The sequence below is a fragment of the Vipera ursinii genome (assembly GCF_947247035.1).
Source record: "Vipera ursinii genome assembly, chromosome: 3".
Lineage (NCBI taxonomy): Eukaryota > Metazoa > Chordata > Lepidosauria > Squamata > Viperidae > Vipera > Vipera ursinii.
The window spans coordinates 70,026,459-70,053,177 of NC_139516.1; the positions used below are offsets into that span (position 1 = coordinate 70,026,459).

General features: G+C 39.2%; 1 protein-coding gene across 1 annotated transcript in view; it reads right to left on the reverse strand.

The window, feature by feature from the left end:
• The window catches only part of GNG12 (G protein subunit gamma 12), a 53,191-nt gene that overhangs the window by 12,153 nt on the left and 14,319 nt on the right, over positions 1–26,719 (reverse strand). The window contains exon 2 of the mRNA XM_083361129.1: positions 20,011–20,114. The gene's annotated coding sequence lies outside the window, so the exon portion shown is untranslated. The remainder of the gene's footprint in view (positions 1–20,010; positions 20,115–26,719) is intronic.

The following is a 26,719-nucleotide window of genomic DNA, read 5'->3' on the forward strand; positions in this document are numbered from 1 at the left end:
GCAGGATCACATTTCCTATTGTGAATTAAATAAATAAAACTCTGGCTACTGGATACCTTATTCAAGAATGTCTCCGTGATTGCTATGGTCTGCAAAAGACTGTTTACCAGAATTTACACTGCCCACTGCCAGAATCCTCCTCAATTCCTCAGAGAGCCTCTAAACTGACATATTTACAACTCTACCAGTAACTCTGCAAGGCCTGCCTCAGTTAGGAGCATGATCAACATAACCAGACAGTGACAACAGCTGTTTTTAAAAAGGTAAGTAGGACATGGCATTATAGGACAGAAAATTAAGACACATTCTCTTTTTTGGGGGGGGATGGGGGGGGCAGAAAGGGAAATGAGTGACTGGCTTTCCCATCCAGAATGATGACTTCTGCACTTGATCCAAACAAGACGGAGCACTTTTAAATTCAATGCACACCCTTCTCGGTGAACAAAAGCTAATTCAGCAGTGCTTAATTTTAGCTCCATCGTGACCCTTATGTTTTTCTCTTTGTGTGAGATGATCAGTCAAGCTCTACCGAAACAATGGGACCTATTGCTGGGACTACTTTTTTCATAACTGTAGCATCAGCCTTTCCATAAAAGGCAAGTGATAAGTCCTTTCTCATCTTGCATGACTCAGCATGATTTGGTGAGTTCAGGCTTACTCACCGCTGTGATGCTGATCTACTGTAATGAAATCACACAGCCAAAGTGATTCTTTCTCTAGATAAATGTTACCCATGCTTGTAGCATATTTTTGAAAATTACATCATTCTTTCTATTACCTGTAGTTAAATCTGGGTAAGCCTCTCACACTTAGGCACCAACAAAAGCAAGCTACTGCTCACTTAGAGGGCTAATATATTTTCTCTCCTCAGCTTAAAAAAAAAACCTTGAAGCTTTTATTAAAATAAATAAGCATCCCACAGCTTTTGTAAAGCCCTTGTAAAAGTTGTCTCTGAAAAGGTTTATTATGATAGGGGGAACCTGCCAGTTTTATGGGAAGTAATATTAATTATATTCAATTTAAATATAATTTAAAGCAAATAATTTAAATTTTTGCTCTGGTCCCAACCCACTTTTTTCCCTTTTGGCCATTGTTTAGAGTGCTACTTGGGTTATTTTCCAATTAGCTGCATGAGAAAGACATATATCCAAGGCAAATTTTCATGACCTTAACCAGATGGGGAAGTTGCCAGTATGTTTTGGTATAGAATTTTATTCTGTATTTCAACAAGAGGGAGAAAAAGCAACGACTGATGATCACTGATGAGATTCAAGGTACTAGTAATGGTGTTTAAGACCCTACATGGCAGGGGTCCGGAGTACCTTAGGGAACACCTGCTGCCGGCATCAACTTCCCTTCGCCCTGTACGTTCCCACAGAGAGGGCCTCCTCAGGGTGCCACCGGTCAGAGAATGTCGATTGGTGGCCCCCAGGGGGAGATCCTTCTCTGTGGGCGCCCCGGAGCTATGGAATCAGTTACCGGTTGAGCTCCGGATGGCGCCCGATCTTCGCTCCTTCCGTCGCGATCTAAAGACATTCTTATTTGAACAAGCCGGCCTGGCCTGATGGGGGATTGGTGGGGGTTTTTATTGTTATTTTAATATTTGTATTTACTGTTTTTAGTGGGCATATATTTAATTCTTTTTTAACTTTTGTAACTTTGTATTTTTTATTCTTGCCCTGTTCACTGCCCTGAGTCCTTCGGGAGAAGGGCGGTATATAAATAAAATTATTATTATTATTATTCATGTAAGAGGCTTTCCTCAGTTTGAAAATTGTTGTACATCCTGATCTAAAGAGCACTAGTAGTTCCAATGTGAAGTTAAGAAGTTTTGAGAATGTTAATAACAGTATGTGAATCTAGTGTGTGATTGTTCTTGGTTATTTCAAGTCAGGGACACCCACCCAATAAGGTCAGGAAGAAAATCATCCTGCTCAAAGAAATCCACAATACTTTCAAAGTTTTCCAGAATTAACTTGTGTGTCAAGCAAACAGGGAAGAGCCATTCTAAAAATGAATATGAGGACTTATTTTATCCCAGGGAGACCTCTGAAGTCAAGAATAAGTTTGGGAACTACCGAATCCTTCTGGTTTATAATTCACAAGATGGCCTTCCTCCCCAACTATGAATTAAATGAAAAACAAACGGAAGAGAAGTGGAAATGACTGGTTACCCAAATGTGAAGAAAAACAGAATTGTTGAATTCATGCAGTTCATAAACCATAGCAATTGCAGGCTTAGAAAAAAAAAACTATTACATTGCAAAACAGAAATATATACCTGCCCAAATGTTAAGTTCTATTCAAGATGTAGGAATCTTATATTTTCTTACCCTTTATTTATCTTGACAGGAAAAGTAATGCCCTTACCAATTATAGTCATATCATCTCTCATTTTTGTGAATACCACCTTACAATTAAGTTCATAAAAAGTTGCTTTTGGAAAGGATTATTAAAACAAGAACATAAAACAGTGATTTCCATCTGGAACCTATTTGCATTATATATTATATAGATATGCATTTTGCAAACTGTATTAATTCAACTTATTAAGTGCCTGAAAAAGTAATATGTTGGATTCCATCTTACTGAACGTTTTCAAATGATATAAAGGAGGGTCCAGAGGATTCCTATACTGAGTGGGAAGTTGGGACACATAATTCCTACAGTATCTTCTGACTCAAAGTTCTCCAACATTTCCGATTTGCGGACCGGCGGAGGGAAGAGGGGATGGTTCTGTGCGAGTGGCAGGCAAGCACGCACATGCATGTGCAGCTCCATTTTGCGAGCAGCATGCATGTGTGACTGCCATTCACACAAATGGAGTGTATGCGCACCGCTCACCCACTGCCCCACTGCTTGCGCAAATGAAGATGCATGTGTGCATGCGCACACCAGCCATTTCTGTGGCCTGGTTGAAAACTCCTCACGGCCCATTAGTGGGCCACAGCCTACAGGTTGGGGACCCCTGTTCTCATTCATACATTCTATGATGCAATGTTATTTATTAATTCATTTATTTATTTATTTGCTTATTTATTTGATTTTGGTGTTGTCTCTGGGCAGCTCACAGTATATAAAGATATAAATACAATAATATCAATAAAAGTACAGCACTCAAAATAAACAAAATGGCAAATCTGGGCAACTAACATCAAGAGACTTGCAGTTTAAGACAAAGGGGTTTCATCCATCTTAGCGCAAGGTCCGGAAGAAGAGCCAGGTATTTAATGTCATCCAAGAGGGAGCCATTCAGATTGCCTGAAACTTCAATGTAATTTGACGGTACTTGCAACCAACTTGACTATTCTTGTGTAAAGTCTGAGGCAGTCCTTGTCCTATGCAATTAGTTCACAAAGTATCCAATCTAATTTCAATTTAACCCAGTGGTGGGATTCAAATATGTGAACTGGTTCTCTATGTTGATGCCACTTCCGGAAGTCCATTGTGGGCCTGGGCAAAAAAAAATTAGCTACCGGTTCTGCTGAAGTGGTGAGAACCAGCTGAATCCCACCACTGATTTAACCTGAAATGTTATGAACCCTGTTATGAACGTGGTTTTAAATTTGAATATAACATTTTAAAACGCTATGGAATAGGTGGAAATATTGCCTTAAATTTAGGGTCCCTTCAGCTAAACATGGTATTTTACTGTTAATTTTTCTAAGTTCCTTCTGACTTCATTAAAGTTTCTGCACTACTTGACCTGACTGATAACTCCTCTCTCTCCACAGTCTTGGTTCCAAACACCTTTGAGCCAGAGTTAATAGTCCAATAGCAGTGCCCAGTTCACATTCTTTTGCAAATGGATTTTAGTAAACGGTTTTCACCAAGAGTGGAATGTAAGAGATTGAAAAAAACCTTAATTTATGGCTGAGTATCTTTACTAGTAGATTAATATGTAACTTCTTTCTCTTAAGCACTAAATACCAGAGATATAATGGCTTAATTCAGGTAGTAATTAGTTCATCTGCCAAATCACCTATGTGTTTTAAAGTGGATGCTTTTATATAAAAAATAACATGTATCTTATAATTTTAATATGTAAAACACAACAGGAGATCTATTTTTATAAAGTTATGTTTATTGCTAAATTACCGATAAACCTAGTAATGAAGGATTTACCTATACTTCATCAACAAGAATATTTAAGAAAAGCACTGACCATAATCAAAATTATGAGGTTCTTGGTGCTGAACTTGGCTGTTGTCTTACAGACATTTCATTACCAAACTAGGTAGCATCATCAGTCATAAAAAGAAGTGGGGTTTGCTCTCTTTTATACATCTTGCCCTGTATTTTGTCCTGTCAGTGTTGGTGGGAGTAGTCTTGGTGGTTCCTTGATTAGGTTGTTGTTTATTGTTAGCTTGTTTGTCTGAGTTTGATTTGGGTATTGTTGACTTCTTGATTGATCGCCTAGTGTTAATCTTGGTGTTAATCTCTGTTCATCTGGGTGTTGATTGCTTGTAAGGAGGTGTTTTGATCTTTTTGTTTCCTTTTTGGCCTTCTGATTGTCTCTTTCGAATGATATGTAGATGCTGTTTATCTCTATGTGCCTGTTGATTGCTGATTTGTTTGAATGCCAGACTTCCAGGAATTCTCTAACATTTTTGGACTTGGCTTGGTCTAGGATGCTCACAGTTTCCCAGTTGAATCTATGGCTAAGCCTTTTCATGTATTGTGAAACTAAGGAGTTTACCACGTCTTCTGATTGCTAGCTGGTGTTCATGGATGTGTTCTGCTAGTCTTCTGCCTGTTTGTCCTACACAGTGGCAGTTACAGTCCTTATGCTGTATGTTGTGGATGACTCCTGTTTTTTCTTCTGGGGCTGCTGAATCTTCTGATGTACCTAGGATGTTTTGAAGGTTTTAGTTGGTTGGTGTGCTATGGCAATGCCATGTGGTTGTAATAATCTGTTGGTAGTTTCTGAGATTTTTTTTAATGTATGGCAGTGTTATCCTTTTCACTGTTTGTGTTGGCTGTGTTATATTGGGTTGAGTGCTCAGGCACCTTTTGATAAAATTGGGTGTCAATTTTGTTGAAAGATGTATAGATGATGTATTTCCTTTTTCTAATATCCAGGCTTGCTGTGGCGAGTTTGTGCTCGTCTAAAAATTAGACAGCTTCTCTTGTAGGTGGTTGGATTGTTATTTGGTAGGGGACCACTTGGTTGGTGTGGGTGGTTTTATGATAGACTTGTGTTTCTAATTTGCCATTGCTACCTGAGGATATTCAGGAAGGGTAACGTGTTGTTATTTTCTTCTTCCCTTGTGACTTTTATTTCTTTGAAGATGTTGTTGAGAGTTTTGTGTGTGTTCTCTAGTTATTCCTTTTTTATTATGACAAAGGTGTCCTCTATGCACCAGATCCATGGGAATACTATAGATTCTAGGTGTTGCATTATGGTCCGAGTCCTGAAAGCAGGGATCCCATGGGTGTTCCTTTGATTTCTTAATATATTTGTCTGTCAAACTGAAAGTAAGTGGTCAGACACAGCTTGAGAAGATGCACGTTTCTGGGCATTTCAATTTTGGTGCATTTGATTAGGTTGGGTGTGCTGTGCAGTAGTGCTGTCACGGATTTCTTTGCTAATTCTGGATCTATGGATGTAAAGACATCAAATAAGACCATGATTTCATTTCCATCTATTGCCAGGACTTTGATTCTTTGGAGACACTGTAGTGGGGAGTTGATGGAATATTTGTTTCCCTCTGTGAGATGTCCAAGCTTTTTTGTCAATTCTTTAACAATGTTGTAGATTGAGGTCCGTGGTAGTGATACAACTGGATGGAGAGGTATATCTCGTTTGTTTGGAGACATCCATAGAAGCGTGAGGACAGGTCCGCAGCTCAGAGAGCACCAAGGGCCCCACAGTTCAACCCTAAGCTACAAATTGATAATCATTTTTTTATATATATAGAATGGTCTACTGATAAGTAAGGGCATGAAAAAAAATCTCAAAGAGAGAGCAAAGCAGTTCTTCTGGTGAAAGGCATTTGTGAAAGGCATTCCACTCTTTAACTGGCAGCACAATTAAAAAGATGCTGTCCTCTGCTATTCCTGCTTAATATCGATCAATGAAGAGTGTGGAATCAGGTATTGAATGCAATATATCAGGCAGTAGAGAGTACATACCACTGAGAGAAAATGGGTGCTGTGAGTTAACCTTTGTTTTATGACCTGATGTGTGGGGGGAGAGATTAGTTGCATTTTTATTATATTTATTACTTTGGTCCAGAAAGGTAGGTCCGTATTTTTACAAACAAATCAAGAGAGTTCTTTGGCTACTAAGTTCCAAGATTTTAGGTGAATTAAATGTAAGAGGCAACACTTTGTACTGAGATAGAAATAAATAGTAACTATGTCAGATTATTATTTTTTTTAAAAAAAAACATCCTGCTCAGCCAAATTAGCCCTAGGCAATTTTGGACCAAAATTTCAAAACACGTTCAAGGTCAGCATCATATAAACTGTCTTCTGAAATTCAGCCTAGTAAAGCACAAATGGACAAGACTCAGCTGGCAGCCCAACAGGAGCTAATGGAATACAGCATGTCAGCATTCAAAAAAAATCAATTGACAGATCAAACAGCACGTCCAGATTACAAAACTGCATGTTAAGAATAATTGCAAACCATCCAAAACAGCTGATCCACTACTCACAGCTAGGCAACCAGAAGCTCTCTGTTGATTTAGTTTGCCAATGTATCAGTCTATGATGTGGTCTGATTTGTTGTTTTCTGAATCCGGGCCACGGGTCACGTTGTTGTTATAGTGGAAATATATTAGCTATAACCTGGAGGCTGGGATCAGCTAACTGGTTTTAACTACCATTTTACCTGTCATTAAAACCAGACTAACAGCTAGATTATGGTTAAACAGTCAATAATGTAATCCTCCAAGAAAACAACGAAGTGTAAGAACAGCTGTAGGAAAGCCATTGATGCAGCCTTGTTGCCCTCACTTTTAACCCTAGCCCTAATCTTAACCCCTAATACTAACCCTAATTCTCATCCTAAACCTAACCCTAAGCCGGGGTTGCACAAATGATGATTCGGTAGTACAAATTAGACGGGAGTTTCATTCTTAATTATGCACTTGATACATGTGATCCTAGTTGGATCACCATTCAGGAAACTCTCCTTCTAGAGGAAGAGGGTTAATTTTATTTATTAAATGTATATGGCTGCCCCTCTTCCGGATGTAACTCTTTGGGAGCTAAGTTATTTTTCTCCTCTTTCTTTTGACTTCTCTATGTCTTTCCTTTCTTTTTGTAGCCATATGGGTTTCCTGAAATAGTTCAAGCTTGAGAGATTCTCTGGAATCCTGCACAGGTAATAGCAAAAATGGATAAGCCAGGCGTGAAAACATTACTACTATCCTCCATTTCAGATTTCAAGCCCTTAGGAGTCTTTCCCTGTGCAAAAACTAAGCCCAGTTCCAAACTAGTGAGCTGTTTATAAGGCCCCAATATTTCCAAATGTCTTCTAGCAAAGCTGAATGCTGAGTTTAATCAAAATATGAAGCTGCAACTTCTAATATTTCTGCTTTCTTGCTTATAAGCGGTCTGCTGGTTCAAATTGTTCAATCACTATCAATTGGCTCTCCCAGAAAAAGCCATATTTGAGGCTTATACAATCATACCATACTGTCATAATACAACCCTGGTAAATTATTAGGTTATTCTAGCAATTTTCTTGCAAAAACAGCTAAAGAGGTACGCATTAATGGCTAGCCAGTAAGCAGCAGGAGTTTGTTGTTTAAGCTGTCAGCTAAACGACTGACCTTTCAAAACTTTGTTTTTAACCTCTACTTGAAAAACAACTTTAAAAACTTCACCAATAAGCTTATTGTTCTAGGTATATTCTTCAAGTTTAATTGCTAACCCAGTCTCATTCATGATCAAATAGTGTTTATACTTTCCAAGTTGCTGTTTATTGTTCTCAAAAGTTGTTGATTTTCTCCCTGAGCTCGTGATCTCTGACTAACCAGAGTTGGAGCCAAAATAACATGTAACTGGGCCCTACAATCTTCATTGGTGGATTCAGTATTTCCTGCACCATTTTCACAGCCTGGTGAATTCTACATAAATTTCTTTAAGCAATTTCCCCTCAGGCTTAGAGTCTGAAAATCCTACAGACTAAACTAGACTAGGGAATGTAAACTGCTCTTGTCTTTAACAAAACAAGTGATTGCCTTTTGGGATCTTCTGACAGGCAAAGTCAACGGGGGAAGCCAGATTCATTTAACAACCATGTTACTAACTTAACAACTGCAGTAATTCACTTAACAACTATGGCAAGGAACGTTGTAAAATGAGGCAAAACTCACTTATCTGTTTTCCTTAACAATGGAAATTTTGAGTTCAGTGATTGTAAGTCAAGGACCACCTGTAGCGGTGTTATTTAACAAATAACATTTAGCAATGTTATTTAGAGTATAGTTGCCACAAACTGAAAACAAATGAGACCCAACCACAGGCAGTCCTCGACTTACAATCATAACTGAACTCAAAATTTCCATTGTTAAGCAAGACAGTTAAGTGGGTTATGCCTCATTTTTACAACCTTTCTTGCCATAGTTGTTAAGTGAATTACTGCAGTTGTTAAGTTAGTAACATGGTTGTTAAATGAATCTGGCTCCCCCCCGTTAACTCTGCTTGTTAGAAGATCACAAAAGGCAATCGCACAATCCCGGATACTGCAACCATCATAAATACAATATATGCCTGTTGCCAAGCGTCCAAACTTCGATCACTTGACCATGGGGATGCTGCAATGCTTGTCAGTCTGAAAAAAGGTCACAAGCCACTTTTTTCAGTGCCACTATAACTTTGGTCATTAAATGAATGGCTGTAAGCTGAGGACTACCTTATCAGATGTACCTAAGTAGCTCAATGGCACTGAACCAAGCGACTATCATCAAGGAAAGATGGCTTCCCGGTTCCAGTGGGACACTTTTCAGATCATTGCCACAGCAAACATATTTTGATGGCATGAAATTCCATCCCCACTCTACTGGGTTGACATAACCGATCCACCATTTGTCCACTTTCCATGTTGAACTCTAGTTAGATTTATTTGTTGAATAAATTAGATTTTCTCAACCATCCAACCAACTCCAGGCAACAGTCTGTTGAAATGTTTTCTTAAATGGGAACATGGTCAGAGCTGTCCAAAGCTCAAGGGGATATTATCCCACAGGGCAAGAGCAGCCAAAACTTTGTTTCTCAGGTTCCACAAAAAACATAATTTTAACAGTGGAATATGATCTAATAAATAAGGAGGACATAAGTGAAGACAGATGGTCCTGTAGATAATCACTCCTTGAGCTATGAAGGCTTTACAGATGATAACCTGCACTTCAAACTTCACCCAGGAGCCAAGTGGAAGCTAGTACAGCTCTTAAAAGCAGGAATTTCCCAAGTGAATTGAGATGCACCTCCCCAACACATAGTCCTTGACCTACAACTATAATGGAACCCAGCTGTAAGTCAAGGACTATAAGTAATGTATTCTGAATCAGCTGTAACTTCCTGGCCTATTGTGCAAAGGCAAACTGATGTGGACCCACATTGCACGAGTGATTGTAAGTAGGGTCTTTTAATCCTAGTCCACTTCCTCAAGGACTTCTGAAGCTGCAGCTCCACCACCTCTTTGGAAATTATCCAACTGCTGCTTCCAGCAGTGGCTTCTTGAGGAGGAGACCTCATCACTTAAAGATGAATTCATCATTCCTTCCCAAGCAGCTTCAACCAACCGGGAGGGACATGGATCCAATACACATCCTGTGCACTTCCAAGACTCACAAACGGAGATTCCCCCAATGGCAGACAAGCCCCTGGCTTAAACAAGCCAAACCTGACTCAAAGTTGGAATGACTCTGAGTCACTTTATTTATGCCTGGAATTTCCCTTCCCTTCTTCCCTCCCATTCAAATTTAATTAAGAGTGTAAATCTGTGAAAAGATACTATTTTGTTCTATGCTGTTTTTGAACAAGGACTACAAAAAAGTAAGCTAATTATAAATAGGTTTTTCATATTATTTTCCAGAGTTTTTCATTTTATTGTAATTACATTGCCTCATGAACGAACCTGACCTAATGATGTAATGTAGGAGAAAGGAAGAGAAGTGCCATTCTGAGGCTTTCTTTCAAAGTGAGAATGATGAAATAATCTGGTTGGAACAGTAAATTATTTGCTCTGATCAGAGATAACAATCTGCGTGAAATCCATCTACTTTTTAAACTGATGGCACAGAGGCAGCCATAGAATGATTAAACATAGGGAAGACTTGGGGTACTTTCCTTTTACCTTCAATTCCTTCTTCATACTACAATCCAAATTAAAATATTTTATAATATCCAGCCCCTCCCTCCCTCCCTCTCCCCCTCCCACCTCCCTCCCTCTCTTCTCTAGACAAATAAATGCTCACTGAGGCATTTGGGACTGTGCTCCATCCTTTCGTTAGTTTGAAGCCTGTAATGTACTTCCTTGGTGCTTTTTTGGCCTTTAGACTAAAACCAAGTTCTTTTCACCCTCCTCCCCATAATAAATAATAGAAAAGCAGAATTTTTTTTCTCCTTTGTATCTCCTGGAGGTATAATTATGGATTCTTACAGAAGCAGTAGCAATGAGCCTTCTTATGACAAGACTGTCCAGAATATGCTACACTCTCGCTGTTATTGGAGCCTTTAGTTCAGAGTGAATAATTAATGGCCGGGAGCACAGATATGGTACAATCCTGTAAATAAATGAACATATTGCAACAGGTGCAATGAACCATTGAAAGCAGGCTAACCAAGTGTTCCTACACCTCAAGTAGAAAATGTTCCAGGAAGCAAATCTCTGTCAATTCCACTAGAACATCACTGTTGTCTCCTATTACTATATTTTACTCCTACCACCTTTTAAAAATGTATTTATTAAATGTGGCTATGCTGTTCGAGATGTGTCAAAAACAAAAATCTAAGAGTCCCCTGGGCAGCCAATAAATGTAAATTAATTTTATTTGTTTGTTTGTTAAATGGATACATCACTCATCTCACTAGTACAGCGACTGGGTGGCTTACAGAATGATAGAAAGGTAAAAAAAAGATAACACAAAATGATTTAAAATTAAGAAGGTTAAATAAGAAGCTGATAACCAAGACAGGGTGGCCTGGGGGTGGGGATCTTTTCTACCATGTCAGCCACCCCACCACCCCACCCCATGTAGGAGGTCCCTATTGGGGTCCCATTTCAATCAGTGAAAAGGCACTGTCTCATCATCTCTTTCTTTTATTTGAAATGCTTTAACTTGTAGGACGAATGTAGGCTCATCACCTTGACAGCCCAGAAACAGTTATGCAATTGTGTGCAGGTTCACTTTTTTTAAAAAATCCCATTTATATCCCACCCTTCTCCGAAGACTCAGGGCGGCTTACAATCTAAAGCACAAACCAATGTGCTTAGAAATAGCCTTCGTTCTATGTATATGCCTGCCTATTAGGGCTTTCATACACCCCCCAAGCGGCATTATTACAAAGTCAGCTTATTGCCCCCAACAATCTGGGTCCTCATTTTACCTACCTCGGAAGGATGGAAGGCTGAGTCAACCTCGAGCCTGGTTATATAAGCGTATAAGTATAAGTATAAGCGTAAGTGTATCTCTTAAGAATGAAGGTCATTTATTCAACGTAACAGAACAATTTATTCATAATCTAACACACGCAAATTAGCAGTTTTAAGCTGAAATAAATAAATAAATAAGCAAACCACACCAGCTTTACTGGACAGACTCATTTCCTTCACGCTACCCTGTGTTTTTCAGTCCAATTTATTCCTTCATCAGCAGCCTGCAGCTTTCCACAGATGCTTCTGCAATGCCATAACTGAATTCCAGGGATGGATAAACAGTGACAATAGCAGAATGCTCTGGAGTCAAGTTCAATCTGCTCTAGAGGTATCCCAACTATGTAAATGTGGCACTTTTAGTCCTTAAGGTACTTTAGATAGTTAGTGGTACGTAGATATGAAAATGCTAAATGTAATTATTTTCCAAAAAAAGATTAGGTAGGTAGAAAATGTCGACTAACATATCTCCACCTTTTCTGTTCCCTTTCTCTCCTATCCTTTTCTTATAAGAAACAGTCTTTTTCTTTTTCCTTCTAATTATTTCTGAAAACCATTAGGTCAAGGTCCTTTTTAAGTGTTCCACAGCGGAACTTTAAATTTTTAGCTAAAGGGTTTCTTACAATGAATAATGTTTGCACAACTGCTTGTATGTCTTTATTTATATTTACAGGGATTATAAGTCATTCTAATCAATTCTTGAATGGTAAACAATTCCCCAAGCCCTTAATTGTGAATTAAAAGAGACAGATAAGTAATCACATTTAAAAATTAAACATACATAAGCAACCATATAAAAATTATCAGCCAGCATTTGGAGGGAAATGAAATTAATTCATTATCCAAAGCAACATCCCTAGATTCTGGATTGAATCACTAGACAGAGCATGCGATTCACAAGGTGAATTCATCTATCTTGCTAAGTTTGTTTCATTGGTTTATGAAATAAACCACAATAGGCCAGATGGTACAGCATGTTAAGATACAACAAGTTATTGGGTTAACATAAAATTGAACAACTTTCCATATTATTATTATTTATTATTATTTATTGAATATGGATAATGCACTGGATGTACCAAACCAATCTGGGTTCAGCGCAAGAACAATTTTCTGGGTTTTTATGTACCACCTTCCTTTAATAAGAATACTGAATTATTTGTATCAAATAGTTTAAATACTAATAAGAAATACAATTCTTATATGATCAGAAACGTTACAGTCCAACGTGGCAATGTACTGGCTCTACAGTTATTAGCCAACGCTTAAATATCCCCTAGGATTACACATGTACAAGTAATCCTCGACTTATGACCACAATTAAGCCCAAAAGTTTTGTTGTTAAGAGAGATGGTTGTTAAGTGAATTTTGCCCCATATTGTGACTTTTCTTGCTATAGTTGTTAAACGAATTACTGCAGTTGTTACATTAGTAACATGGTTATAAAGTGAATCTGATTTCCCCATTGACTTTGCTTGTCAGAAGGTCACAAAAGGTAATCCCATGACCCCAGGACATTGCAACCGTCATAAATATGAGTCAGTTGCCAAGCATCTGAATTTTGATTTACTTCACCATGGGGAATACTGCAGCAGTTGTAAGTGTGAAAAATGGTAATAAGTCCCTTTTTTCAGTGCCATCATAACTTCAAATGGTCACTAAATGAACTCTTGTAAGTCAGGGACTAACTGTATGAACCCTTCTATCTGGCCCCTTTAAAAAAAACCTGTTGTCATCACTAAAAAGAGGGGCAGGTATATAAATACTGTAGTGGCTATGATTTTTTTCAATATTGGAACTTAAGCTACATTGTAGTATATTATTTATTTAAGCACAGTTATGCTACTTCAAGGGATACGGTGGCTGAGTGGGTTAGGACACTGAGCTTGTCAATCAGAAGGTCGGCAGTTTGGCGGGTCGAATCCCGAGTGCCGCGTAACAGAGTGAGCCCCTGTTACTCGTCCCAGCTTCTGCCAACCTAGCAGTTCGAAAGCACGTAAAAATGCAAGTAGAAAAATAGGGACCACTACGGTGGGAAGGTAACAGTGTTCCGTGCGCCTTTGGCGTCTAGTCATGCCGGCCACCACATGACCACGGAGACGTCCTTGGACAAGCGCTGGCTCTTCGGCTTTGAAACGGAGATGAGCACCGGCCCCTAGAGTTGTAAACGACTAGCACGCATGTGCAGGGGAACCTTGACTTATATAGTTAACAACAGAACCCAAGCAGACATTTTTGTTTTTATGGTTTTTTTTATATACACAGCTCTGGGAAACCACAAAACTTTATCCATTCCTACAACAGACATTGCAAAGATATAATTTGCATCTTCTGAGCTTTGAGATGAAGATAGCAACACATTTCTATCACAATGTGCAGTTATATTCTATACTAGTTCTCAAAATCTCTGAAAAGACAGGATTTACAGACAGGGCAAGAGAAAAGTGTTTGAAAAGGACAGAAAAAGCAACAATTGGCTAACTTATATATGTTAAAAAGATAAGACCGTAGAAAATCACCTGGATTTGAAGAAATTATGACATAGTCACAGAGCAAGCTATCTGTGTTTACAGGACTATCCTCAACTTGAAAAGCACACAAAGGTTTCACAATATTTTCTGGAGAAACTAGTACAGGGGTCCCCAATCTGTGGGCCACAGACCACTACCAGGCTCTGGACTATTTGCAACCAGGCCACGTGAGTGGTGAACCACTGCGCACCCATGCATGCAGCCCTACTTGCACGAGTGGCGGGTGCTGGAGCTCACAGCCCCACTTGAAGCTGTGTGCACGTGCACATGCCCCTCACACAAAACCATCCCCTCTTCCTCCCCTCCCCCTTTGCTCCAGGCCACCAACCCGGAAATATTTGGGAAACGCTGGCTTAGTAGTCTTGAAATTCTATTCACGAATTTGAACAGAAAATAATGGAAAGTAATTCTGTACTAACCCCCACAGAGTGCTCACTTACAAACTGCCCTGGGACAATAGATCAGAAGGTAAATATGGGCTAGGTTCTTGTATTGCATTAAAACATGGCTTGCTTTAATCATGACTTGTGGAATGAGCAATACCAGCCTGCTTGAAATGTGAACATACCAGAGTTGCTTGATTCACAGGTCATGCTAAGTCAAAAGCAAAGAAACCGTACGAAAATTTAGTGTCAGATATGAATCTAGTCACCTGCTTGCTTTTGCTATTTGGCCAAGGACCAAGAGCTGCTGGAAAGGTGCGAGCATTCACTTCCCCGGATAAACACCAAGCAAAAGGAGCAATAACCTGCTCCCCTTCGTCATCCGAACAAGGAACTGCTACACGAAGTCGGCTTCCCCCTTTCCTGACAGAAAGCAGATCCTGCCTGCTTCAGTTACCAGTAACTATGGGAGCGCAGAAAAAAATTGGAAGTAAACATAGGCTTTGCCGGAAGAACAAGAAGGTGCACCTAGATTTCATGTGGGATGTGGCGCTTTTTAAAAAATAATACTACTACTATGCTACGGTTGTGGACACTAAATTGATGCTAAATTTAATTACGGCAGCAAGACTTTTGATAGGTCAGTACTGGAAGAAAGAGGTACTGCCGACCATAGAAGAGTGGACTTTAAAGGTCTCCGACCTGGCAGAGATGGCGAAGATTTCGGCTTATTTGAAAGATCACTCGCAAGAACGTTATATTATGGAATGGAGAAAATGGATTGAGTTTATCCAGAACAAGTATAGGGTCAAGAAGTTTCATGTAGCATTTGAATAGGTCTTCTTTCTTTTTTTTCTTTTTTTCTTTTAGCTTTTCTATATATATTTAATATTACTAAGGTTTGTTTTATCCTATATAAGCTAGAGAGTGATGGATTTTAGAGTTTATGGTTTTTAGTATATGGTTGTTTATGATTGTTTTTATATATATATATATACCTTGTATTTAGCTCTGGGAAGTCGGGGGGGGAGGGGGGAGAGGGAGGGGGGAGGGAGAGGGGAGGGGGAGGGGGGATTGTTAAAGATAAACTGTATGTTAAAACTTTTCAATAAAAAAAATAATAATAATACTACTATGCAATACTTTACACTGAAGTTTGGCAGTGCCTTGGCAGACAGGGAAGGATGCTTTCCCTTTGAGGGCGGGATTGTGGTATATTGCGGCTGTGAGACAATTGGAACAGCTTCCAAGAGGGAAGATGGAAGCTTTTACATTTTGGCTTATTAATTTATTAATAAATTAATAAACTTATTAATTTTGCTGATATGGCGTTTTAGGTGCAGACCTAGAATCCAGGAAACCATGAGTTCTAGTCTCGCCATGGGCACGAAAACTGGCTGGGTGACTTTGGGTCAGTCACTCTCTTTCAGCCCAGCCCACCTCACAGGGTTGTTGTAGAAGGGGAAACAGGAGCAGGAAGGACTATTATGCATTCTCATTGCCTTGAGTTACTCATGAAGTCATAAAGGCAGGATAAAAATGTAATAAATAAATAATAATATCCAATAGCAGTTTGATACTAAATTTCATGAGCTGGAATTCAGGAAGCTTGTGGGAAGGCAAAAAAGGGGGGAACCGGGGGCTACACACAATCCACAATGTATCTTTTACCTTGGGAAACTAACCCCCCTCCCCTCTTTTCTTTTTCTTCTGTTCTTTTTTCTCTTGCATCGTTTTCAATTTTTAAACTAAATACATCAAATTAATAAGCATATATTAAATGAAACGAAAACTGAATAGACAGCAAATCTTTTCAAAGACTGGGAAACTAAGTGAACGGAAGACAGACACAGGTCTGTCTACCTGTAAAAGCTCCTGTAATTAACGAGCTTCTGAAATGCCCCAGATCACTCACGGAACTAGTCCTCAGATTCCTGTTGTGCTAACATATATATCTGACATTTCCAGATAAGTCATTTAAGGATACAGAAACACACCACATTGTGTGCTGAGGACAGCTGGCAGTCTATGAACAAACTTAATGCATATTTTTAATATTTATGTTAATGTTTACCACTTAACCACTATTGAAAACAATGAGGGGCAGTTTCATCTAACGATTAGACTGTTTAATTGTAACCAGGAATGCCTAGATTCCAGTTCTACCTGACTTCATAGTTCAATGAATGATTCCGGCCTAGATATTATTTTTCAACCTAACCTTCCTCACCGGGTTATTGTGAACACAGAGCATAGACTAGCACCACGTGCATCACCTTGAGTTTCCTAAATAGTCATTTTTCCACAGAAATTAAATTTTCTCCAGTATCCTTTGGCCAAGACTTGAAACTAGAAAAACACAGGTCAAACAACACAAAAATTATCCCTTCAATTCAACACTCCCCCAATACAAATTCTGGTTTCAAATGAATGACTAAGCTTTTAACCTTAGTAAACAGAACAGTTTATAGGTTGAAAAATTATGCAAGTCTCAAAATATTTAGGCCTGGTAGAAGCCTGACCTCTAGTGGACAAAGGTAACAGTAATTCAGGGCAGTTTCTGATATCATGTACAGCATATTTAAAATATATTTTAGATTTAAACATAATCTGATTTGCCAACTATAAATAATGTACTGCTTATTTGACAGAGAAAAAAAAGTAAACTCTTGAAAGGTGACTATTTCTTAGATTCAATACTACAACCACTAACACAAAGAGAAAGTAGTCAACAAAAGTTGGGCTCAAGATAATATATTCTGACTGATATACTGATATTTTCACCCAAAACTTTGTGCTTTCAAATGCTACCTGCTAACACAGATAACACACGAGGGGGAGAGAGAAAGAGTGCTAAAATTTCAGCATAAGATCAACTTTTTAAGACTTTCCATTCCTCAAGAAGGCTCAGAATGTATATGACTGCTCATCTAGAACTGGAAATACAGTAAACAGTGAACTCTCTTCAGCAAGGCTGGTTCACCTACAGCAGGGATAGGCAACCTCGGCTCTTTTATGACTCATGGACTTCAACTCCCAGAATTCCTGAGTCAGCTGACTCAGGAATTCTGGGAGTTGAAGTCCATGAGTCATAAAAGAGCCGAGGTTGCCTACCCCTGACCTACAGGCTGCTTTGGGTCTTCAGCCTCTTTTTTGTGGCCTTCAGAAACTGTACAACTGAGTGATGGCATGTGTCCCCGACTTACAACCAAAGTGAGTCCAGAATTGCAGTTGCGAGTCACTGCAGTTGTTAAAAGGGCACCACAGGTTACCATGTGACCAGACCCAATTTGACAACATTTTATGCAGTGATTGTTAGCTGAATTAATTTTTCCCAATGGGCATTTTTGCCGGAAAATGGAATGCTGGAAACCAGGGAAACACTTTGAAAATCAGGGTCCCATGACTGCGGCACACTGCAAATGGCCATAAAGAGAAGCCAGTTGCCAAGAGCCCAAAATGCAATCAAATGAACATGAATGTGGTACTATGGCTATCATAACTTCAACATTGGGTCAGAAGTACCTTTTGGGGAGGGGAATCCATTGCAACTTCAGTTATTACGGTAAGTAACCCGGTTTAAGTTGAGTCCTACCTGTATCATGGTTTTCTGTATTTTATATTGTTACTGTCATATTTCTAAAACTTCCTATAGGCTTAATTTTTAACTATTCCAATCCCCTCAAAGGCCAGCAATTGTTATTTCTTGGAAGTGGGGACATTGTCTTATTGCTGCTATGCCCCTTGCAGTTCTTGGTTCCCTAAAAATTGTTTTTAAAAAGAAACACTCCTCGAGCTGCAGAAAATTTTACCAGCTCTGCTCTACGGTCTATCCACAGTACCTATAGTCCTCGATTTACAACCATTTGTTTTGTGAACGTTTGAAATTACAATGGCATTGAAAGAAACTGACGTATGACCGTTTTCACTTACAACTGTTGCAGAATCCCTGTGGTCACGTGATGAAAATTCAGACGCTTGGCATAGGGCATGCATTTATGGCAAATGCAGGGTCCCAGGGTCATGTGATCATTTTTGCAATCTTTTGCAAAGTTAACAGGGAAGCCAGATTCACTTAACGACTGCAATAATTCACTTAATAACTGTGGCAAGCAAGGTCGCAAAATGGGGCAAAATTTACTTAACAACTGTCTTGCTTAGCAATAGAAATTTTGGACTCAGTTTGGACTCAAGTATAGTATAGGTAGTACCTTGCTCAGTAGTAGTAACTGTGAGAGGGATCTCAGAGTCCTAGTGGACAATCACTTAAATATGAGCCAGCAGTGTGCTGCAGCTGCCAAAAAAGCCAACACAGTGCTAGGCTGCATTAACAGAGGGATAGAATCAAGATCACGTGAAGTGTTAATAACACTTTACAGTGACTTGGTAAAGCCACACTTGGAATATTGCATCAAGTTTTGGTCACCACGATGTAAAAAAGATGTTGAGACTCTAGAAAGAGAACAGAGAAGAGCAACAAAGATGATTAGGGGACTGGAGGCTAAAACATATAAGGAACAGTTGCTGGAATTGGGTATGTCTAGTTTAATGAAGAGAAGGACGAGGGGTGGCATGATAGCAGTGTTCCAGTATCTCAGGGGCTGCCACAAACAAGAGGGAGTTAAGTTATTCTCCAAAGCGCCTGAAGGCCGGACAAGAAGCAACGAATGGAAACTAATCAAAGAACGAAGCAACCTAGAACTAATGAGAAACTTCCTGACAGTTAGAACAATTAACTAGTGGAACAACCTGCCTCCAGAAGCGGGGAATGCTCCAATACTGGAAGTTTTCAAGAAGAGACTGGACAGCAATTTGCCTGAAATGGTATAAGGTTTTCTGCCTGAGCAGGGGGTCGGACTAGATGACCTCCAAGGTCCCTTCCAACATCATCATCATCATCATCATCATCATCATTATTGTGGTTGTAACTCAAGGACTATTTGTACTGACTGAAAGATCTGTCTCCGATTACTGCAGTCCTGGGTTTCTGATCCAGGAAAACATAAGCAATTCTTGATTATGCCTCACTGCCTACTGTCATCAGCTTAATATCCTTGGCTAGTTACCTTTCTACCAAACCTTCCATTGGGTTTTACACTACTTTCTCCAGATCAGTGATAATGTCTAAGAAAGTTTCGTCTTCGATACTATTAAAAACCTTAATCCTGATAACATTAAATATATGAATGTAAATTTAGAACTTCAGTAAAATTTATAAATAAAAATAATAAGTTATTATTTATAACTTCCAGGTAATACATTAAACTTAATTCCTAAACAGCCAGCTTTTAATTAATTTATGCAAACATTTTATTATTAGTCCAGTCTGGAGATGCAAGGCAGTTTGTTGTAACTTTTAAATCAATAGATCAGAAAGCCAAGCCCAGTGAGGCAGTCCAACAAAATTTCCCACAAACTAAAGTATAAAAAATACTAATAATTCCTGAACTTGAAAATAAGCATGCCATTTTTTGGAAAAAAATACCTTCAAAGAACAGGAACACTTGGGCTTTTAAAGCACCAGAAATCAGGTAATCTGGCTTCCAATCCTTTTTCCACCACAAATAGTGTACTTGGCTTTTGGCAAATCTGTAAAACAAGATATATCAGGAATTAAATCTATACATAATGAAAAGGGGGAAAAATGTCTCTGTATAGGGAACCGTACCTCTTCTTGCAGCAGTAAAAGTGCTATAAAGACTTTTCTTTTTAAACATTTCTGGTCGCTAATAATATTATAGTTAAATGGAAATGCTTGCTTTCCTTAAAGTGTTTACAGTGGAATATAATGTTCAATAAGCACAAAAGCAAGTGGACCGTTGGCTGAACTCATATACCCTGCTATGCCATAATGCAATTTTTGCATCAATTTTTTTTGGTGAACTCAAGTCACTGTGGTTTATAAACCACAGCTTATAAATCAGAATGTTTTAATGGCATATTTGTTGACACCTAAAAATGCAACTTTTGACAATACACTGAATGTTCAACATGACTGCAAACCTTACATTGGCTTCTAGAAAAATAAGTCTTATATTAAAATAAATAGCCTGAAAGACAAAGCACCATTCAAACCTTTGGTATGAAATTATTCTGTTTAAAATTTCTAGTGTCTGTCTTTACACACACATAAATGGATATACATTTCATTGAGTTAAATGGGGGGGGTTACTGCCAATTCAGTCAATATTCAATTTCAGCCTTGGCTTGCTTTCTGTTTACCTTACAATAAAAGATCACTTTCAAACATACTTAATAGAATTGAGATGACTGTTTTGACTTTTATTACAAAATTCTATCATGATCATGAAATTAAACCTTAATAACTTGCCAGGTCTGTTTAAATAAAACCACAGATAATTTTGTGACACCTCAAAAAAAAGGGAGTTTCTAAAAACAATTTTTCAAAGTGTTCATTTCTATGAAAATGATCTACAAAAATCTGATACAATAAAATCTTCAACCTCCAGCTCACATTCCCCAGGCCAGGGGTAGGCAACCTTGGCTCTTTTATGACTCGTGGACTTCAACTCCCAGAATTCCTGAGCCAGCACAGCTGGCTCAGGAATTCTGGGAGTTGAAGTCCACGAGTCATTAAAGAGCCAAAGTTGTCTACCCCTGCCCCAGGCTTTCAGCTCTTACAGCATTGAGCAAAGCTCTTTTCCCTGCCCAGCCCACTTGCTCTCCTACTCCTGCTTTACTTTATCCTCATGTTTCTTCTCCATGGAGAATTGAGGAATAGGAAATGCCTGGGTAAATTTGAAGCTGATTTTGCTGCAGTTCCTACCAGACCATTATTAGGATTGCCTCTGGCTTTACCGTTCTATTTCTCCTTGCCGTGAAAAAGCGTGGTATGAGCAAAACTGCTAGAGCCGTGGTGGCGAACCTTTGGCACGCAAAGCCCTCTCTGTGGGCATGCACGCCAGCACCCCAGCCCTAGTCCTTCACCTGGGTTTTATAAAACCTTTTCGCTTTAGGCATCCCCCGCTGTGTGCAAAAAAAAAAGTTCAATCAATCAATTTCAACTTCTCGCGGGGGAAAAAAAAGATCTCGCAAAGATGGAATTGATTGATTGAACTTTTTAATCCCACCCAGTCTGCTGTTACCACTGCAGCCACGCCCACCCAATGGGCCATGCCCCCCCAACTGGCCACAGCTACCCAATGGGCCACGCCCACCCGGCACTCGACGATACATAACTGGGTTTTGGGTTGCAGTTTGGGCACTTGGTCTCTAAAAGGTTCGCCATCTCTTCGCTAGGGCTGCGAGGAGATGCTCTCTGCACTCCCTCACTGGTGGATATGTGGCATGAGTCCTGGTTCCTGTGAGTTTGACTTGGCACCCAGTTTCCCTGATGAAAAAATTAAATGCCTCTTGAAGCACTATATTTCCATACAGGAGCTAGGACACTTGAAGAAGGCGGGGATTAATGGATGTCATTCCGCTTCAATAGGTCAACCGGAAGGTCTAGAATAGATGAAGTCACTTGCCCAAATCCATTTCCTTATACTTAACACTTTCTTGTCCCAATTCGCACAGTTCAGTGAGCCAGAAAACAGCATGAATTAGAAGGTCTCTCAGTGGTTATTGTTATTTTATCCAAAGCGGTAGAATAAGTTGGTTCAGTACAGTAAAAGAAAGTAGTATTCAATGAAACACAAAAATAGTAATACTTTTAGGGGATGTGCGAGTATTTTCTCCCTCATATTTAATGAATCACACAACAGATGTTGATTCTGGTAGAAGAGAAAGCGCTGTACAGGAGTGATGATATGTCAGTGTGATCCAAGGAAAGGCCAGATGCATACCGAAGCAGGCTTTCCCATGCACATCTTTCCCATCCACATGCCAATGGATGCTGTGCCCAATCTATTCAGAGGTCTGGGACTCTATAGAACAGACATGTCAAACACAAGGCCTGGGGGCCAGATCCGGCCCATGAAGTGGTTTCATGCAGCCCCCGAAGCCATCTTGGAAACAGTGAGGGAACGGCCCCCACTGCCTTGGCCCTGGCCCAGAGACCCTCCTCCTGCCAGAGACCCTCAGATCTGTCCCACTCCTGCCCAGGCCCCCATAGGCACCCTTGATGCGAACGATGTAGAGCTGGCCACGCCCACCCAGTAGGCCATACACACTTTAGCCACACCCACCCAGTAGGCCACACCCACCTGGCCCCCTGAGGGCAACCACAATGCTGATGCGGCCCTCAATGAAATTGAGTTTGACACCCCTGCTATAGAAAATACCCTTCGGGAGGAGGCAAAGAAAGGCACATTAAGAGTCCATGCAATAAACAGTTCAATGGTGCCACTTTGGCATATCAGGCAGAATTCCATGAGCATAGCTGTGTTGGAGATATGCTGACTATTTAAATCAGGGGTGTTGAACCTTGGCAACTTTAAGTCTTGGCTCTTTAACACTTACGTCCACAGATCTTAAAAGTTGCCAAGGTTGGACACCCTTGATATAAAGAAAGGAAAAACTAAATTGTATTTACAGTAACATATCTGCAACCTTTTCACAAAAAAGTGAAAAAGGATCATATGGTCCTTAATGTAAAGGGCTATTGCTGATCTCTAAACTGTGCTATTTTACTGATATGATAAGTTTCCCTCCCAGCACTCTACTCACACAGCCTACTAACCACCAGGAAGAAATGAAAATGGTTCATCATAAGCTTCAGTGGGACCCAGGCTACTGCTAATGAGAATTTTAGCTAAACACCTGCTTCAGATTTAAAATATCCTACTAGTGTATGAGTATTTGACCACAGCCTGACTCAAGTATTACAAGAAGAGGACAGGCAGAGCCTGAGGGCAGAGTCAAGACAGGAATCAGCCTGGAATTGTAACATTCCCACAAGTGGTCCAAGTCCAGCATCTCTTGAATTCTGTTAACTTATCTAGTGCTAATTTAGTGCTGACGGTTAGTTGAACATTAGATTCTTGTGTATAGGCATGAGCAATATATCAGCTTAGGTAGAACTTAAGGTTGAGTCAGCTTTCCATCCTTCTGAGGTCGATAAAATGAGGACCCAGATTGTTGGGGGCAATATGCTGACTCTATAAACTGCTTAGAGAGGGCTGTTAAGTGCTATTGCTATTATAACATGTGGTCTTTGCACATAACAGGTATTTTGCCCAACACTGCATCTCTATAGATAACATAATCAAGCCACTTAATTGGAATGGTTTGGGATTATGTGGAACATAAGAACAATCTGGGTTTAGGAAAAAATAGCACAGACACACTATAAAATAATGTATGTCTGTTAGTTTTATATCCCATCTTTCATTCAGGGATAGGAATCTAAGCATATGAATAAGACGTACAAAACCAATCTATTCTTTACATTTGTCATTTTTAATCTCTAGATTGTACGGTAATTAAATTGGCTTTCAGTCCATTTATATGATTCTCTTTTTAGTACTATTAAAATTACTCTAATGTGCCCTGAATTTCATAATGGAGAATTAAAGTGTTAGTTTGAGATACTAAAAAGATGAGGAAAAGAGGAGCTGTTGCTAGGTAACAGAATATGTTTCATAAGCAGGAAACCTCGGTATCAAGGATATTTGGGTGAAACAAACTTGCTAAGATTCTAGAGAACTGAAGCAGTCTGATCAGAGATAAACAATCTGTGGTTCTCAACCAGTGGTGGGATTCAGCCAGCTCGCACCAGTTCAGCAGAACCGGTAGCTAATTTTTTGTTGCCCAGGTCCAGAATGGAGTTCCGGAAGCGGCATCCACACAGAGAACCGGTTGTTCACATATTTGAATCCCACCACTGTTCTCAACCCATTATTTTCTCTGCCTGTTTCAAAGAAACCTGACATTGTGCTGTTCAAACACAGGTATAGCCCCCCCCTCCCCGTTTTGGCCAATTTCAGTTGGAAAATAAAGGAAATAAAGAAAAAGGTTATGTTAAACCGTCAGACAACCATAGCACATCTATGTTTTTTAAAAATCCCAGTACTTCCTCCAACACTGGAAAAATGGGCCAATATCCCATTTTCTCTGGTGATAACATTAATAACTATCACTCACTGTAGTTGTGGGCCACTAATTCTTTCTTTAAGCATAGCAATCAGAGATTTAGTGCTCACATCTGGACTAAATGGAGCAGTGTAAGTCAGAGTTGTGCATCTTTTTTTCTGGAAAAACATTTATGATTTTTTGATAACAGCCTTTCTTAAGAGCTTGAATTAGCTTTTTATGCAAAGTTTTGATGGTGCTGAACAAGGGTTATTTATGCAGCCATGACAGCACTCCTCTCTCACATGATCACGGTTGAGGCACTTGGCAAACAGCTTGTACTTATAACGGTTGCAGCATCCTGCTGTTATGTTATCACAGTTTACAACCTCCCCTGCTGACTTCCCACAAGCAAAGTCAATGAGGAAACTGACAAAGTATGAGGTCCCGCAGATCTCGCACCCTGTAGAGTGCATTGCACCACCTCCCTGCCTGCACTCTGTACTGCATGCCCACTTGGCCACAGCATGCTCTGGCCATGTTCACACCAAGCCGCTGCACCTACCTGCTCTCCACCTGTCTGCACCCCATAGTACTCATACACACACCCTCCCTTGCACTGGGTCACAGCACTCCCCTACACAGCCATATTCACATTGTGCCACAGCAATTTCCCTGCCCAACTATGCTTGCAACAAGCTACAGTACCCCTCCCTACCTGTTTCTGAACTGCCTACAGAAAGGCTTGTCATGTCTGGGACTTGCGGTTTGCTGCCGGCTTCCCCACTGACTTTGTTGGAAAAGAGCAGGAAGTCTTAAGCTGTAATCACATGAGTCTTCACTTAACAACAGCAACAGGAACTGCCAGGATTTCTGTTGCTATGTGGTGCACTTACATGATGTCATGGTTTATAACCGCACTGCTTATTGATGGAAATTCTAATCCCAATTAATCGCATTAAATGAGGACTACTTGTAAGGATTCGGAAAATTAAATAAATACCTATTAACTAAAATTCCTGTTATACTAGATGCATAGATGAAATTACTTCTCTGCAATTATTTCTTGAACGTACTCCAGTTCAAAATCCCCAGGACTGAAATACTGTTAATTAAAATAATAAAAACTATACTAACCATGTAATTATTAATACAAACTTCAAATGAGTAATAGAGCAACAGCAACTTTAAAACATATTTTTCAGAGTATTTCAGAAGTGACAACTGAAGTAAAATTCATTTCAACAGAAACTATATACAAGAACTGAAATTATACTGAAATGTTAATCTGAGCTAGGTTGTCATTTTTACCTCTAATTTGGAACTTAAAAATGAAACAGCTTCATCATTCAGTTCAAGTTCAAAGAAATGCAGTTTTATCCATTAATGTCATCTGCATATGAATGCAGATTAACATGTTAGACAGCGGTAGAAACATACAACATTCATGTAGCAAAAAGCACTTGGATGCTTTATTAACTAAAAACAAAGTTACAGCCACAAGACTGTGATAGGCTGCAAAACTCATTCAATCAATTAAAAGTATTATCAGACATACATCTTTTTTTAATCTTGCAACTGGTTTAGCAAGAAAAAAAACTAAAGATGAAAAGATGATTAAGCTCACTTATATGACATATCTTCCATATCGTAAACAAAAATAATTAAGTAGCATTTTATCAGCTATGTCTGAATTTTGTTGACTGCTAGTCATATATAAGAAGTTCCTTAATTTCTAAATATTTATGGAAGATAATTCATGCTTTATTGAAAACACAAGTTCATTTATATTAAAAGTTACAAAAACATACAATGAAATTATACACAAACCCACAAACAGCAACTGGAACTACTGAAATTAGTATAGCTAAAGCCAGAAGTGAAATACGCTCCAAGAGGAGAAATGTACTTGTATTGTTGGAAAGGAGTAAAGAAAAGGAAGTTTTCAAAAGATGGTATATATTTTAAGTAGAATTTACTGATTTTATAAATTTAAGACTTTCCAATTTATAAACATTAAAAAATATATATTTTAATTGAAAAGTTTTACAGTACATTTTAAGTATACTCCATCCCTCCCCCTCCCCCCACATCCCCACCCTCCCCCCCGACTTCCCAGAGCTGAAAGCAGGGTATTGCCTCTAACAAGCTTAAACTAAAATATGCTAACCAACTATGAATACACTTTAAATCCTATCACACTTTAACTCCCCTTATAC